A 16,769-nucleotide genomic window follows, 5' to 3' on the forward strand; every position below is an offset into this window, starting at 1 on the left:
AGAATGTAGGCGGCTGGGGAGCCACTCCCTGTCAAGGTAGAGTAACCCTTGTGCGCTCCAGAAACCCAAAGACAAGGCAGGGGCCTTTGTGAAAGCTACTTTCCCTGGTGGCTCAAATGGTAAAGAATCTGCCTGCAATACAGGAGACCCAGGTTTGATCCCTGGGTCGGGAAGATCCCCTGGAGAAGGGAATGGCAACCCACTCCAGTATTCTTGCTCGAAGAATTCCATGGACGGAGGAACCTGGTAAGCTACAGTCCATGAGCTTAGACACAAAGAGTCGGACACAACTGAGCAACTAACACTTTGTGAAAAGGCAAAATGTTTCATAATTTACCCATCAGTAGCTCAGTTGGTAAAGAATTTGCCTGCAATGCAGGATACTCAGGTTCAATCCCTGGGTCAGGATGATCCCTTGGAGAAGGAAATGGCAACCCACTCCAGTATTCTTGCCTGGAAAATCCCATGACAGAGGAGCCTGGTAGGCTATAGTCCATAGGGTCATGAAGAGTCGGACCCAACTGAGCAACTAAACCACCAGACTCTGAAAATTATCAAACCTAGTATGACTTGAATGCTTACCAAGACCCATCCAGCTTCACACATATTAGCTCCACCCACCCTGGGAGATAAGTCATTTTCCTATCATCACTCCACAAAGGAGGAAACTGAAACACAGAAGGGTTAAGTCATTTAGCTGGACATGGCAGAGGGAGGTTGAAACCCAGGCAGGGGTTGATTTATAAACATCTGGAGTATAAAATATTCTATTCTTCCAGAGCACAGGGCTTAGCATATAGTAGGTGATCAATAAAAGGCATGTGTTAGGGACTTCTCCAGCAGTCCAGTGGTTAAGACTCTACACTTTCAATCCAGGGAGAGAGAGTTTGATCCCTGGTAGTGGAACTAAGATCCAACATGCCATACAGCACAGTCAAAACATTACACACAAAAAAAATGCATGTGTTGGCTAAATGGGCATTTAAGAGGGCACTGGCCTTAATGCCTTAAAAATGCAGAGTCTTATGTCACTAGTATAGAGGGTTCCTAAGCTCTAAGTCCTAACAAACACCTGTTGAGTTGGATGTCTACCCCAAGAGAGGGTGGAGGTAATGCTGGAGGTGGTTTTAAGCTATGCCCTTTGAGATCATTCTGTCTCTAGTGGCCTGGAAAATCATCAGCTTGGAGCAAGCAACGAATACTAGAGTCTCATTTTTGCAAAACTGGAGTGAATGTGAAATTATGACTTTTTCTAAAATGTTAATAAAGCCTCTCAATATGTGTGAAAAACAGAAATGTGAATCACTTTAATTCATAAGAGTTAAGAATGATATAGTTTCTGAGCTGGTGGGCTAACTGTAAGTGGATTTATGCTATTGCCGCATGGGGGCACCAGATTAGCTGGTGAACAGAAACATATCTCATCATTTGTTGGGTCAAGTCGTCAGCAAGTTGTGAATAATTCAAGTTCTGGAGTTCTTCAAGGCTAGGTCCCCTTAATGAAACACACCTGTTAAGAATAATAGCATGTGCTCTTGGACGCAAGCTGGTTCCTTGGAAGCTGCATTCAGAAAAGGATGAAGAGGGAAGAATTTGCAACCCTGTAAATGGTTTCTTTGTTGTTGTTGTTATTGTTGTTTAGTCGCTCGGTTGTGTCCGACTCTGCAGCCCCATGGACTGGGAGGCTCCTGCCAGGCTCCTCTGTCCATGGTAAGAATAGGGGAGGAATGGGTTATCACTTCCTTCTGCAGGGTATCTCCTCTCAGGAATCAAACCCACATCTGTATTGGCAGGTAGGTTCTTTACCCCTGAGCTACCGATTTCTAGACAGTGTTAAAACATCATATAAGTAATAAAACTTTAAGAGCAACATCAGGATAAACAAAAGAAGTTACCCATAACATCACCAATCTAGCATAAGTTTTATAACTTTCTTGCTTTTCCTTCTAGTCTTTTTTTCCTATACACTGTTCTTTAACAACTATAATTATAGCACACATATGATTTTACAACTAATTTTTATATTAGTATTATATAAACAAGTTTTAGCTGTTCCCACAGTCTGCAAAAGCATAAATCATCATTTTTCACTACTAGATAAAATTCTCCCTGTGAAAATGCAGCAGAGAGAAAGACATGATGAGAGCCTGGGTTTTGGAGCCAGGTTACCTGGGTCCAAATCCTGGCTCTGCCACTTACAAGCTGTGTGACTTTGGCCAGTCAATTTACCTCTCTGTGCCTCGGTTTCCTCATCTATAAAATGAGATGATACTAGGACCTGCCTCATAAGATTGTCCGAAAGAGTAAATGATTTTATATACTAGAGTGATTGCAACAGAGCCTGTCACGTGGCAGTTGCCATCCAGGTGTTAAATAAATAGCAACTGTGTTTCTGTTTAAATCCATGCTTCTCCTTTCATTGGCTATTTCTGGTTCCTAGAACCAAAAGGATTTTGAGTTCTTGTCTCAGAAGAGCATCACAGACATTCTAACCACAGTGATGAATGGGCCAAATACTGTGCTTTCTGCCAGCAGTCTCCTCTCCTAGACTCTCCTTCCCTAAAGCTCCTCAAAGTCTCCCCTTTGTCAATATCTTTGAACAACAGCAGCTTAAAGCAGAGTTTCTCAGGGGGTGGGCCTCTTCAGAGGTGCCAGGGCCCGTTCTCATAGTGGAATTTCACTTCTCTTCATTGGAAGGACTGATGTTGAAGCTGAAACTCCAGTACTTTGGCCACCTGATGCAAAGAGCTGACTCATTTGAGAAGACCCTGATGCTGGGAAAGATTGAGGGCAGGAGAAGGCTTGGGACGACAGAGGATGAGATGGCTGGATGGCATCACCGACTCAGTGGACATGGGTTTGGGCAGACTCTGGCAGTTGGGGATGGACAGGGAGGCCTGGCGTGCTGCAGTTCATGGGGTCGCAAAGAGTCAGACACAACTGAGAGACTGAACTGAGTGGAATAGATAAACACAAATGGAGGACCTGTTATGTATCAAATAAGAGGATACTATCTGAATATGTGTTTTACTATCTGAATATGTGTACGAAATAAAGTGTATTTGGTAAAAATTTAAACAAAGGCTAAAATCCAGGGGTTTCACCTGAAAACCCAGATCGGTGGTTTCTCTTGATTAACCAGAAGAGGGCCAACTGTGGGCCTGCGTTCCCACGAGGAACCGGTGTGCTGAAGCTGAGGATCCCAAAGCTGCCCCCTGCCACTCCAAGTCCCCCGCCCCCCTCCTGCATGCTCTCAGGTCCGGTTTCCGCTTCCTTCTGCGCATGCGCGCCTCTATCGCCACCCGCCTTCGCCGCTGTGACCCGCCCCGCCTCTGCAGCCTATTGAACCCAACACACCCGCCATCCTTTATCCCACTTACAAAGGTCATCTGGGTCTAGAGTTATTTATCTGGAAAACCACGGAAAACTAGGGGGGAAAGGACTTTCCCCTCCCTTGTTTGAAATTTAAGCGCTCTACCAGATTGCCACCCTCAAGTTGACTCTGGCTGGTCCCTATAAAATAGATTAAGATATAATAAAGTGGTAGACGCATAGAATAAAACTCTCAGGAACCTAATACTTCCCTGAGAGCCATACAAGCCTCAGCTCCTAATCCAGGAAGAGAAAATACTTGACAGTTATACCACTGACACACCTCCTGTGTTGACTTTGGCACTCTTAAAAGATAGTCATGTTGGGTGGTGAACCCCTGGGAATTAGCTAGATCTTTTTTGCTTAATTGGAGGATAACTGCTTTACAGCGTTGTATTGGTGTCTGCTGTACAAAGTGTGTGTTAGTAGCTCCGTTATGTCCAACTCTTTGCAACCCCATGGACTGTAGTCCACCAGGCTCCTTTGTCCACTGGATTCTCCAGGCAAGAATACTGCAGTGGGTTGCCATGCCCTTCTCTAGGGGATCTTCCCGACTCAGGGATGGGACCTGCGTCTCCTGCATTGGCAGGTTGATTCTTTACCATCTGAGCCACCAGGGAAGCCCCTACGACAACATGAATCAGCCATAATTACATCTATATACGTATCTTCTCCCTCTTGTGCCTCCCTCCAACCCCACCTTCCGTCTCCCCTTCTAGGTCATCACAGAGCTTAGCTAGATCTTTCATGTCAATTTTTTAAAATAATTTTAAATTTTATTTTTTGGCTGTGCTGGGCTCTCATTGCTGTGAAGGATTTCCTCTAGTTTGGGTGAGTAGGGATGACTCTCTAGTTGTGATACACAGGGCTTCTCATTGTGGTGGCTTCTCTTGTTGCTAAACACAGGCTCTAGACGTGCAGGCTTCAGTGGTTGTGGCATGAGAGCTTGATTGCTCTGCAGTAGGTGGGATCTTCCTGGACCAGGGATTGAACCCGTGTATCTTGCATTGGCAAGTGGATTCTTTACCACTGAGCCACGAGGGAAGCCCTCAGGTCAAATTTTTAATGAAAATGAATTTTTCCTGGAATGTAAAAACCTTTATGAATATTTCTTCAATACTATTGATATTCCTATGTTAAGATGGGCAACTGAGATGCCAAGAGATTACTCATTCAAGGCTACACAGCTGGGATGTGCAAGAGTTGACTCTCAGAGTAACATGGAAATGTACATTACCATATGTAAAACAGATAGCCAATGGGAGCCCACTGTATGACTCAGGGAACTCAAACCCAGGCTCTGTAACAACCTAGAGGGGTGGAAGGGGGAGGGAGGTGTGAGGGAACTTCAAGAGGGAGGAAACATAGGTATACCTATAGCTGATTCATGTTGATGTTTGGCAGAAACCAACCCAATACTATAAGGCAATTATCCTTTGATTAAAATAAATGAACTTTTAAAAACCATAGGGATAATAAAAGGTTCTTGTGAACTGAAAACAAAACAAAAAAGAGCTGGCTCTCAGACCCCAGATTTGCTTCTTTCATGTTCTATTATTGCTATGATTCATTTATTGTCTCCTTGAGCACTTGGCAGTGGTGGGGATGGGGGCACCAATGATGAAAGCTCTCTGCCTAAGAGGGGTCTCCATCAGTGATGCCAGTTCCCTTCACACAGGATGGACTGCCATCATCCATGCAGCAGTGCAAATGACTTACAGCTGATTTACTGGATGGAAAAATGCAGTGGGTTTGTTCTCAGTGGTATGTAAGGAAGCAACTCCTAGCCTTGCAAAATAAGCAACCAATCAAGGTAGCTCTGCTGGGTTTGAGCAAGTGGCTGGATTTCCAGACCACAGTCTACTCCTGATGCCTCTTCTGAACTCTACCTGCTGCAATTTCAAGTTGAACCAGAATTCATCACCAATTGCCCCCAACTGCTGCACCTTCTGGAATTTCTTGTTCTCCTAGCTACTCAGGACCAACACCTTCTCTCCCAATGCTCACTTCCATTCAGTGCCCATGCCTGTCCTCCTAAGACTGATATCTATCTACATCTCCTTTCCAGCATATCGTGACAAAAAACACCAGCTCAGCTCAGCCTCTCATCAAATTGTTAAGTTAGGGATTGTTTTCGCTGTTGCTTAGTCACTCAGTCAGGTCTGACTCTTCTGTGACCCTATGGACTGTGGCCTGCCAGGCTCTTCCCTCCATGAAGTTTCCCAGGCAAGAATACTGGAGTAGATCGCCATTTCCTCCTCCAAAAGATCTTCCTGACCCAGGGATCAAACCCATGTCTCCTGCATTGGCAGGTAGATTCTTTACCCCTGAACCATCAGGGAAGCCCCAAGTTAGGGGTATATATCCTCAAAAGCCCCAGAAAATGATGTTGTAATTGTTCAAAATTTCATATTATGTCTCTTAAGGGTATGCCAGTTAAGAAACACTGGACATGAAACTCAGTACTGGCGGGGATGATGTTCAGTCAGCTGAGAAGGCCAGAATTTCAGAAATCCTCAGTCAAGCACAGAAGCCATTAAAAAGAGGTGAGTTAAGGATCTGGACAAGATTCATGTGGTAAAAGAGTTGGACACGACTTCGCAACTGAACAATAACATGCAGAAACCATGGACGCTTCTCAACATCCCACAGCATTCAGGACATTTAGTCATCATATCTCTTAGGCTTCTTCTCAGACTTTTTCTTGCTTTTGATGTCTTTGATGGTTTTAAAGAGTACTGGTCAAGTATACAGGGCTTCCCAGGTGGATCAGTGATAAAGAATCTGCCTGCCAAAGCAGGAGACGCTGGTTCGAACCCCAGGTTGGGAAGACCCCTTGGAGAAGCAAATGGCAACCCACTCCAGTATTCTTGCCTGGAAAATCCTCTGGACACAGGGGGCTGGGTGGCTACAGCCCATGGGGTCACAGAGAGGGGAACACGACTGAGCGCACAAGTATATTGCACATACGCATGGTCAAGTATATTGCAGGATGCCCCTCTGTTGGAATTTGTCTGATGTCTTTCTTATGTTCAGTCTGGGGTTATGAGCTTGGGGAAGGAGATCACAGGTACAGTGCCATTTTCATCACATTGTATTAAGAGTACAAACAAGCAACAAGACATGAATGTTGAAGTTGCCTTTGATCACCTGGATGAAGTAAAGTGGGGAAATTTCTCCACTATAAAGTTACTCTTTATCCACCCCCCTCTTCCATACTATACTCTTTGGAAGGAAGCCTCTATGTATTAATACCTACATAAATTATTTGGAACTCTTGTACATGGGAGATTTGTCTCTTTCCCCTCATTTATTAATTTATTTTTATCTTTATGGACTCATGAATATTAATTTTATACTTTGGGTTATAATCCAATACTTTATTTTAGTGCTCAAATTATTCCAGCTTAAATCACTTGGAGCTCTTTCAGTTGGCTCCCATGAAAGTATATTTTTTATTCTGATTTTATAGGTGAGGAAACCAAGCTTCAAAGAATATAAAGTTCCCACCATCACTAAACTAACAAGAGCAGAGGTGCAATTAAAATCATTAGATTCTAAAGCACAGAGGTTTTTTTCCCTACTCACCATTGGTTACTGAACATAGCCAATCTTTGTTGACCAGTGACCAGTGTATCTTTCACCTGATGGAGTTACTTAAGGCAATAATGAGTTTTGAGCCTACCAGTCTGTTATGTACATTACAGGTAAACGTCCTCATTTTTTGATTTTTTATACATTGATGAATTTTCACAGAGTGAATCCACTCATGCAGCCAGCACCCACATCCAGACCCAGAGTTTCACCAGAAATCTCCCTGGTGCCTTCCTCCAGTAATCCCTGCCTCAGAAGCTACCGTTGTTCTGGCTTCTAACAGCATATCAGGTGTGCCGGATTTTCACTTTAAGTAATTGGAGCCATCCATTATTCCTTTTGGAGGCTGGATTCTTTTGTTCATCCTCATTTGTTTTCATGTGGTTTGGTTAGTGGAGTTTTTTAAAAAGAGGTTCCAACCACTTATTTCATAAGAAAGGCTACAAACAAGGTAACACTTGTGAAAACACGTTAAGCAACTCCATAAAAAAATTGCACACTACTATCTAAGAAGTAAATTTACTTAAGATTAATGTTACACAAAGAAGGGAAAACTACCTGGAGATGCCACTGAATTGCCCCGTTATACCAGGGTGGCTCGCTTCCTCCTCCCTATCGTTATCTATAACTTCATCTACCGAGGTCTCTTTTAATAATGTCTCTGTTAGTCTCTGTCACAGCCAAGGTGCTTCTTGACTGACAGGATGTCCTTCTTGCCAACACATAGCCAAAAACTCTAGGTTGCTTCTAACATCTAATGGTGCAAGATGCTACCTGCCAAACTGGACTAAAATACTGCCCAGAAACCCAAGAGATCTGTGAACTATACAATTTCTCTTTCTCTTCCATTAGCCATCACCACCAATGACCTAGTTCCTCCTGAAAGGGCCCACATGGGGTCTCACCGATAAGGTGGCTCCTTATGTCAACCTCGAAAACAAAGACTAAATCACAGTGATCTGTGAGGCCGACCCAATTGCCCAAATGGCATCCTGTTATCTCACTGGCACCTGTCTTCTCAAAGCTGCGAGACCACCAGATTACAGACCTCTGGCTACGTGACCATCCTTTCAGAGAATTTTTTCAGAGAATTTGGTGGGGTGTAAGAAGGACTCCATCAGAAAGAGAGAACGCTGGTTCTCCTTAACAGCCAGTCACTCTCTCTTTTCCCTCTAATAAATTTCCTTTTCTTGCCTGACTGCCTGGCTCACTCTCTTTTTCTCTGCACTGGCTTTACACCTCCCAACAGAGGTGCAGAACCCTTGATGTCCCTGCCACCACCCCCCTCTGATGGACCTCATTCAATCAAAGCATGAGCTCCCTCACGACCCACTCCCCCACCACAGGCTCCTAACCAACCAGAGGCAGCACAAGAGGGGAAGGTATTTGCCATTCCCACTCACACACAAAGCATTGTGTTATTTTCTGGTTGGATCCAGGCTTTAATCCTATTGTTTTCTACTGGGAGTCAGGTTTCTAATTTCTACTGCATCCTTACCACCATATCTCTCACTGACTTGCAAACCTCCTCTGGCTCCCTCTTGTCTGATAAGTGATGGATGAAGTATCCTGCTTGGGTTTCAGTAATTTCTTTCATTTGTTCACACCCAGCCAAGCCCAAGATCAGGCTCTACTTTGTATTCTAGTCAGGCTGGTTTCTTCAACATCCCACACATGTCCTGCTTTGCCTGTCTTGTGTGTTCCTGCCTATCCTTCTAATATGAATGCATTTGTTCATTCTTTCAACAGCTGGTTTTTTTTTTTAACAGCTATTTGTTAAGTTCAGTTCAGTCACTCAGTCATGTCTGACTCTTTGTGACCCCGTGGACTACAGCACGCCAGGCCTCCCTGTCCATCACCAACTCCTGGAGTCCACTCAAACTCATGTCCGTTGAGTCGGTGATGCCATCCAACCATCTCATCCTCTGTCGTCCCCTTCTCCTCCTGTGTTCCATCTTTCCCAGCATCAGGGTCTTTTCCAATGAGTCCATTCTTCACATCAGGTGGCCCAAGTATTGGTGCTTCAGCTTCAGCATCAGTCCTTCCAATGAATGTTCAGGACTGATTTCCTTTAGGATGGACTGATTGAATCTCTTTGCAGCCCAAGGGGACTCTCAGGAGTCTTCTCCAACACCACAGTTCAAAAGCATCAATTCTTTGGTGCTCAGCTTTCTTTACAGTCCAATTCTCACATCCATACATAACTACTGGAAAAACCATAGATTTGACTAGACAGGCCTTTGTTGGCAAAGTAATGTCTCTGCTTTTCAATGTGCTGTCTAGGTTGGTCATAGCTTTTCTTCCAAGGAGCAAGTGTCTTTTAATTTCGTGGCTGCAATCACCATCTGCAGTGATTTTGGAGCCCCCCCAAAATAAAGTCTCTCACTGTTTCTATTGTTTGCCCATCTATTTGCCATGAAGTGATGGAACCAGATGTCATGATCTTAAATTTCTGAATGTTGAGTTTTAAGCCAACTTTTTCACTCTCCTCTTTCACTTTCATCAAGAGGCTCTTTAGTTCCTCCTCACTTTCTGCCATAAGGTGGTGTCATCTGTATATCTGAGGTTATTGATATTTCTCCCAGCAATCTTGACTGCTTGTGCTTCCTCCAGCCCAGCGTTTCTCATGAAGTACTCTGCATATGATAAATAAGCAGGGTGACAATATACAGCCTTGACGTACTCCTTTCCCGATTTGGAACCAGTCTGTTGTTCCATGTCCAGGGCTGACTGTTGCTTCTTGACCTGCATAGAGATTTCTCAGGAGGCAGGTAAGGTGGTCTGATATTCCCATCTCTTTAAGAATATTTATTATTTATCAAGCTATTTATTAAGTGCCTACAATGTGCTGTGCAGGCTCCCAGGGGGCTCAGTGGCAAAGAATCTCCCTGCAATGCAGGAGACTCGGGTTCAATCCCTGGGTCAGGAAGATCCCCCAGAGAAAGTAATGGTAACCCACTCCAGTATTCTTGCCTGGGAAATGCCATGGACAGAGGAGCCTAGTGGGCTACTGTCAATGGGGTCACAAAAGAGTCAGACATGACTTAACAACTAAACAACAATAACAGCTGTGTGCTATGCACTCTTCCTGAGGGTTCCGAAATACATAAAGCCATCCAAGTCCCAATCCCATGGGCCTTACGTTATAGGTGGAGACGGGATACATTCAATAAACACACGGACAGATGCATATGGTATTAAGAGACAACAAGTGCTGTGACCAGAGAGGAGGACGCCGGGTTCTATATGGAGGTCAGGGAAGGCACCTCTGAGCAGGAGCAGTTGAACAGTTTTCCCAGGGAAAACTGTACAGGCCCAGGGAAGAGTAGGTGCGAAGGCTCTCGGGGACATAACTGTTAGAGGAAGGACAAGGAGGCTGTTGTGACCACAAGGGAATGAGTGAGGAAGGGAACAACAGGAGGTAAATCAGAGCAGTGGTTCAAGGCCAGTTCATGTGGGGCCATTAAACCAATGTTCTCAACTGGGGTGATTTGGCCCCCACTCCAGGGGACATCTAACAATATCTGCAGACATTTTTGGTTGTCATAGTTGTGGGGTGCTACTGGTATCTCACTGGACGCCCGGCTCTAAGGATGTTTTTAGTATCCTACAGTGTACAGAGTGACACATCAAGGAAGTATCCAAACCCAGTATCAATGGTGCCAAGGTAGAGAAACCCTGCTTTATTTATTTATTTGGCTGTGCCTGGTCTTCACTGTGGCAAACGAATTCTTAGATGCAGCATATGTGATCTAGTCCCCCGACCAGGATCAAACCTGGTTCCCCTGCATTGGAAGCACAGAGTCTTCGCCACTGGACCACCAGGAAAGTCCCAAAACCTTGCTTTAAACCATGGTGATGACTTTGGCTTTTACTCTAAGTGTGATGAAATGGCATTACAAAGCTTTAAACAAAGGAAAGACATGAACTGACTTTGATTTTGAAAGGGTCACTTTAGATACTGTGTAGTAAATCATACTTTGAATAATGAGTAATATAAAAGGCTACCATTTATAAAGCCATTTAAAAGGCTACCAATTTGAGACACTGTACTACACCCCTTAAACTAGGATAGCTTGGTAACTTTATTCATTGTTCCTACCACTATCTGACATTGTATGACATATTGGTATGTTCATTTTTAAATATTTGTCTCCCCCAATAAAATGCAAATTCAGAGAGGACAAGAACTTTGCTATGTGACCTGTTGAACCTCTAGCCCCTAGGACAGTAGCTGGCATATCCTGGGAACTCTGTACTTGTTGAATGAACACATGGCTCTTGGGGTCAATCCATTTATCCCCATTTCACAGACAAGAGAATCAAGTTTCAGCATTTGTTGCCTGAACAACACTATGAGTAAAACTCATTTGTGTTGTGTGGCCCATTTCCAGGGGATCATCTCCCATTTTGGTGACAATTTCCAGAAATAAAAGTTCCCAGGGGACACTGTTCCAAGTGGCCTGTCTAAGCTATTGAAGCTATTGCTACACCTCAATGATTTTGACATCAATATCTATTTAGTCATTCATTTGCCAAGTTTTTACTGAGATCAGACTATGTGCCAGGCACTATGCTAGACACTTGGGATATACTGGTGAGGAAGATCAGTGTGATCCCTGTCTGACTGACGTATGTAAACTGTTGGTACTGTGTTTGAAATAGAGAACTTACCGTATAGTTCTATTCAGTGCTCTATGGTGACCTAAATGGGAGGGAAATCCAAAAGTAGGGGGTACATGTATGCGTAGAGCTGGTTCACTTTGCTGTACAGTAGAAACTAACAAAATATTGTAAAGCAACTATGCTCCAATAAAAATTATTAATTTTAAAAAAGAAAGGAAAGGAAAGGACAGTTCAGTATTCATACAGGAATATCCAAGATGCATTGCTAATTTGCCTGTGAGGAAGTATATTGTGATAACTTTATTGTGAAAGAGCCCATGAGATACTATGAAGGTATATACACTTGTATGAGCACCAAGAAAGCCATGGAACCATAATGTCCAAGAACATTAATTTGAAACAACTGGGAAATAAAAAACAATCTTTAAGTACAAAAGAAAATGTGAACTCCATCTGTATTAGTCAGCTCAGGCTGCCATAACAAAATAGCATAGACTGGATGGTATTTTAACCATAGAAATCCATTCTCCCACAGTTCTGGAGGGCAGAAATCAGAGACCAGGGTGCAAACATGAGCAACTTCTGGTGAAAGCGATCTTCCTGGCCCTCTGCAAGGAAGTCCACTGCAGACCTCTTCACTGTGTCCTCACATGACAGAGAAAGGGAGAGAGCTCTCTGGCATCTCTTCTTAATTTTTTAATTTATTTGTTTATTGGACTCCACTGGGTCTTAGCCATGGCACACAGGGTCTTCCCTCTTTGTTGCAGCATGCAGGACCTAGTTCCCTGACCGGGGATTGAACCTGGACCCCCTGCATTGGGAGTGCACAGTATTAGCCACTAGACCACCTGGTAATCTCTTCTCATAAAGATACCGATCCCATGAGGGTCCCACCCTCATGAACTTATCTAAACCTAGTCACCTCCCAAAGGGTCCATCTCCAAACACCGTCACAGTGTGGGGGGTCAGGGTGAGTAGGGTTTCAACATATGAATTCGGGGAGAATATAATTCAGACTATACCACCATCCTCACAAAGTTTACAGTCCTGTGTGGGATATAGACATTACCTGTATGATATTAAAAAAATGATGCACTGTGGTTAAGTGCTACAGAGGAACTAAAGGAGTGCCGTGCGATGGGTAATTGAGGCAGAAAGGAGGAACCAGACTTAAAGAAGCAGACTTCTTCAAGGAAGTAAACAAATCACCAAAAATGTGGTACAATGAGAAGTACCTCATTAATAACTTTTACACAGATTACATATTGAAGTGATAAGATTTTTAATATATTGTATTAAGTTAAATGTATGATTAACATTTGTTTTACCTATTTCTTTTTCATTTCTTTTTAAATGTGACTACTATAAAATCTAAATTACTTATGTAGCATGCATGTGTGCATACTCTGTCGTGTCCAACTCTTTGCAACCCCATGGACCGTATGTAGCCTGCCAGGCTCCTCTGTCTATGGGATTTTCTTTCCCAGACAGGAGTGGGTTGCCATTTCCTCCTCCAAGGGATCTTCCCAACCCAGGGATCAAACCCCCATCTCCTGCGTCTTCTGCATTGTTAGGCAGATTCTTTACTAATGAGCTACCACAAAGTACTTATGTGGCTTGCATGATATTTCCATTGGACAGCACTGCCTTGTACTATTCCCTTCTACCTAGAAACACTAGTGGAGAAGAAGAGTGATTCCCCAAAGAGACAGAGGTGGAGGTGATGAAAAGCAACATGTCAGGAGGTTGAGAGGTCAAGCTGGCAGGTCGAGTTGGCAGAAATGACTAAGTGACATTTTCAGAAGAGAACAGTCTACTAATGGTCCCAGCTTTCTTTTGGGGGTTATTGACAATTGGGAATTAGATGGTAGTGACAATTGGATGACCTTATGAGTATACTAAAATCCACTGCATTGTACACTTGAAAGGGTGAATTTTATGGTAGGTGAATATATAGCTCAATAAAAAGTAAGATATATAAAAGAATAGAATAGGGCAGTCTAATATCTACCATGTCTGCTATGACAGAAGACACCTGAATTTTCTGGAAAGCTTACTACGATTTGTGTGTGGAAGTGTGTGGGTTTGAGAGTGCGTGATTAAGGAGACAGGGCTCTTGCATGTTTTGGTGGAAAGCAGGGCGAACAACACTGCACCTTCACTTGGAGAAAGATGAACTTGAGGATTTGCAAACACGTTCTGGAGGTCAGGAATGGACCTACTACAGGGGATAACATAGGGACTTAAGCACATGACATCTTGACCTAATGAGGCAAGGTGACCTTCCCTGATGTCTGAGTCCCTTCAGTTATCTGCTTGATTAAATTCAACTGTGAACCTCTATCTATGGTTATACTTTCTAGGTTAGAACCTCCTTGCCTAGTGCCAAGGGGATGCCCCGCCCATGGGCGACTCTCCATGTCCGTCTTTGTGTTGGCTGGTTCCCTAGCTGCAGCCAGAGATGAAGCTTCCCCCAGGGGACAACGACACACAAGTGGAACTTTCTCTGTGCCCAGTCTCGGAGCTGATTCACACACCTTTAGAAGCTAGCCCCAGCCAAAGAGTCCCACTCACGAGTTCACCCAGCTTCTCTCTGCCCCACACAGGACTGGATGCTGGGGGTAGAATGGTGACAGAGATCAACCGAGTCCCTGCCCTCTAGGCATTTATAGTCTGCTGGGAAACTCCAAGTCCAAGGCTAGCAGTATGGACTTTACCCATTCCTGCTAAATGTATCATTGTTTGGCTATGCTGATATTTGTTGTCTTGGTTTGCATTTCCGTCATTGCTTTTAATTCAGGAGAATGGAAGATGGTGATGATTTCCATGAACCCTCATCTCCTCTGTGGACTCTGCTCAAGGGCTATGGTAATCTTGGCCTGTTTGGAACGCTGGCCTCTTGCAAATCTCCACTGCTCTTTGTGCTTTATGACTTGGCTTCTTTTCCCTGTGGTTCAAGTCACAACTCCCTGATCTTCATGGGCTCTGTGGGCTCCTTGTGTTTTTGTACCTGCAGTGCAGACAAGTCCTGTGCTAGGAAAAATTTCTAGAAAGCACCTGGTTGCTGACTTATTATTAAATGAAGTTATTGTTAGACAAAAAAACCATGGAGACCTGGCAGTCATGACCAAGAGATGTCATTTAGTAAAATGTGTGTTTAATCAAATAATAACAGTAGGGTGAACATTTCTTAGAAGTATAGTGGCATCTGTTGTATTTGCTGCTCCGTAAGGCAGGATATCCTGGGTAAAGAGATGGCAAACTGTCTGATTGGAAGGAAAGCCAGTAATGGATGTGAGAAGAGTCAAAAGGCAGTGAAATTCTCCCAGGCACATAAAAGTCAGGATCCCTATCCTAGGCCTAAGGGGCAAAGGAAGGGATCAGTTGCTGAAATCTAAAGAGGGTAAACTGTGACATTCCATCAGGGAGTTAGGCAACCCCTAGTTCTCTGGTGGCTCAGCAGTAAAGAATGCAGGAGGCACAGGTTCAATCCCTGGGTCAGGAAGATCCCCTGGAGAAGGAAATGTCAATCCACTCCAGTGTTCTTGAAGAGGAAAAGTTAAAATTTTACATAACCTCCTGCTCCTTCTGCCTCTGTAACTCAGCTTGCTACTTGCAAAGTCTGGATCACATAGGTCATGTGGTCTCAGAAATTGGGGACTCACAATACTAGGAACTGGAGCTTATTTCACTCACTCTTGTCCTCCTCTTTGCAATCACCAGATCCCCACAAACCTGCTTAATCATGCCTGTCCGTGTATAAAAACTCTGTAACCCCTTTGTTCGGGGCTCAGAGCTTAGAGTGTTAACTCCTCTGGGCCTGCCAGTGTAAAAAACCTGAATTCTCCAACTCTCCACGTATGGTGCTTGGTTTCTTGAGTACTGGTTTCTGCAGCATTTCTGGAGGCCCCAGTGAGATTCCAATCATGCTGGCCTGTTGAGCAGCCAGACTGGTGGCTCAACCAGGCTGCGGCAAAGGAACCCTGAGACAAACGAGGAGGTGTGTCATCTAACAGTATTCTGGGTTCTCTTTCAGACTCGTGTTCCGATTCTCTGGACGGCCGAGCCCAGACTGGACTCATTGGAGGGACGGACCGGCTCACCAGGAATGGCCATAGGATCAGGTAAGGCCCCGGGGCCAGGCCCCAGCCAGGTCCTACCCCAACAGGTAGAAGACTGGCCTCTCCTCGGGGCTCCCAGGAAGGCAGCCAACAGTTAAGGAAACCTGGGGACTTGGGAGAAGGGAGGCTTTGTGATAACCTCTGAATGATTGTGAGTGCATGATTGCTGATTGAATGGAGTGAGAGAAATTTTTCTTTTTGGAAACTGCAAAACCAACTCTTTTTGAATATACAATTAAAAACAACTAGCTTGTTAAAAGCCCTGCCCAGGAAAAAGATTGAAGTTAACCCTTTCCATGTCCTTGAAATACACAACCAACTTTGCCTGAGACCTCAGCCTTTGGCAAATTAGAACTTCAAGCAAAGAAAACAAAGGGGGAGTCAAAGAGATATTTTAAACCTCAAACAGAAAGCTGTATGATCTGTCAGTCTATCTGTCTGTATTTATGTATGTCTCAGGGTATGTCTTTTGTTTTTTTCTGGTAATATTGTTAAAGTTGTAAATGAGTTCTAATTTAATTGGCCTAAAGAAAAGCAAGCACTTACAAATCAAACAATTCTGAATACAAAAAAAAATTAATCTAAATAAATTTCAGATTCACATAAACTGGGAAATATTCAATATTAATTATCTAGTATTAATGTTTCCTAATCTAGTAAGAAAGTAGGAAGTGTGTTTTTAATAAAGAAGATATAAAAAATAATACATTTTATAAAGGGAAAAGAAAGTAGGTCTGATTGACAGGTTGCTGTTACAAAAAGTGATTAGCAGATTTGTGGAAAGTGACCCTGAAAAAAAAGTTTGTACATGATTAGGACTGACTAGTCAAGATTAAAATAAATTTAATAAAGATGATGCTGTTAAAAGTGCTGCACTCAATATGCCAGCAAATTTGGAAAACTCAGCAGTGGCCATAGGACTGGAAAAGGTCAGTTTTCATTCCAATCCCAAAGAAAGGCAATCCCAAAGAATGCTCAAACTACCTCACAATTGCACTCATCTCACATACTAGTAAAGTAGTGCTCAAAATCCTCCAAGCCAGGCTTTAACAATAT

The 16,769-nt window shown here is 43.6% G+C and overlaps 2 protein-coding genes across 7 annotated transcripts in view; one reads left to right on the plus strand and one right to left on the minus strand.

Annotated features, from left to right (window-relative positions):
• Positions 1-16,769, minus strand: part of HSD17B2 (hydroxysteroid 17-beta dehydrogenase 2) — an 84,998-nt gene that overhangs the window by 35,738 nt on the left and 32,491 nt on the right. The window lies entirely within an intron of this gene.
• The window catches only part of SDR42E1 (short chain dehydrogenase/reductase family 42E, member 1), a 125,414-nt gene that overhangs the window by 28,297 nt on the left and 80,348 nt on the right, over positions 1-16,769 (plus strand). For 4 of the 6 annotated variants that reach the window (XR_011482286.1, XR_011482287.1, XM_070451483.1 and 1 more), the window contains 2 exons: positions 5,799-5,918; positions 15,629-15,716. The gene's annotated coding sequence lies outside the window, so the exon portion shown is untranslated. The remainder of the gene's footprint in view (positions 1-5,798; positions 5,919-15,628; positions 15,717-16,769) is intronic. The other 2 variants (XM_070451485.1, XM_070451484.1) reach the window with 1 other exon arrangement.

The sequence above is a fragment of the Odocoileus virginianus genome, chromosome 20, assembly GCF_023699985.2.
Source record: "Odocoileus virginianus isolate 20LAN1187 ecotype Illinois chromosome 20, Ovbor_1.2, whole genome shotgun sequence".
Taxonomy (NCBI): domain Eukaryota; kingdom Metazoa; phylum Chordata; class Mammalia; order Artiodactyla; family Cervidae; genus Odocoileus; species Odocoileus virginianus.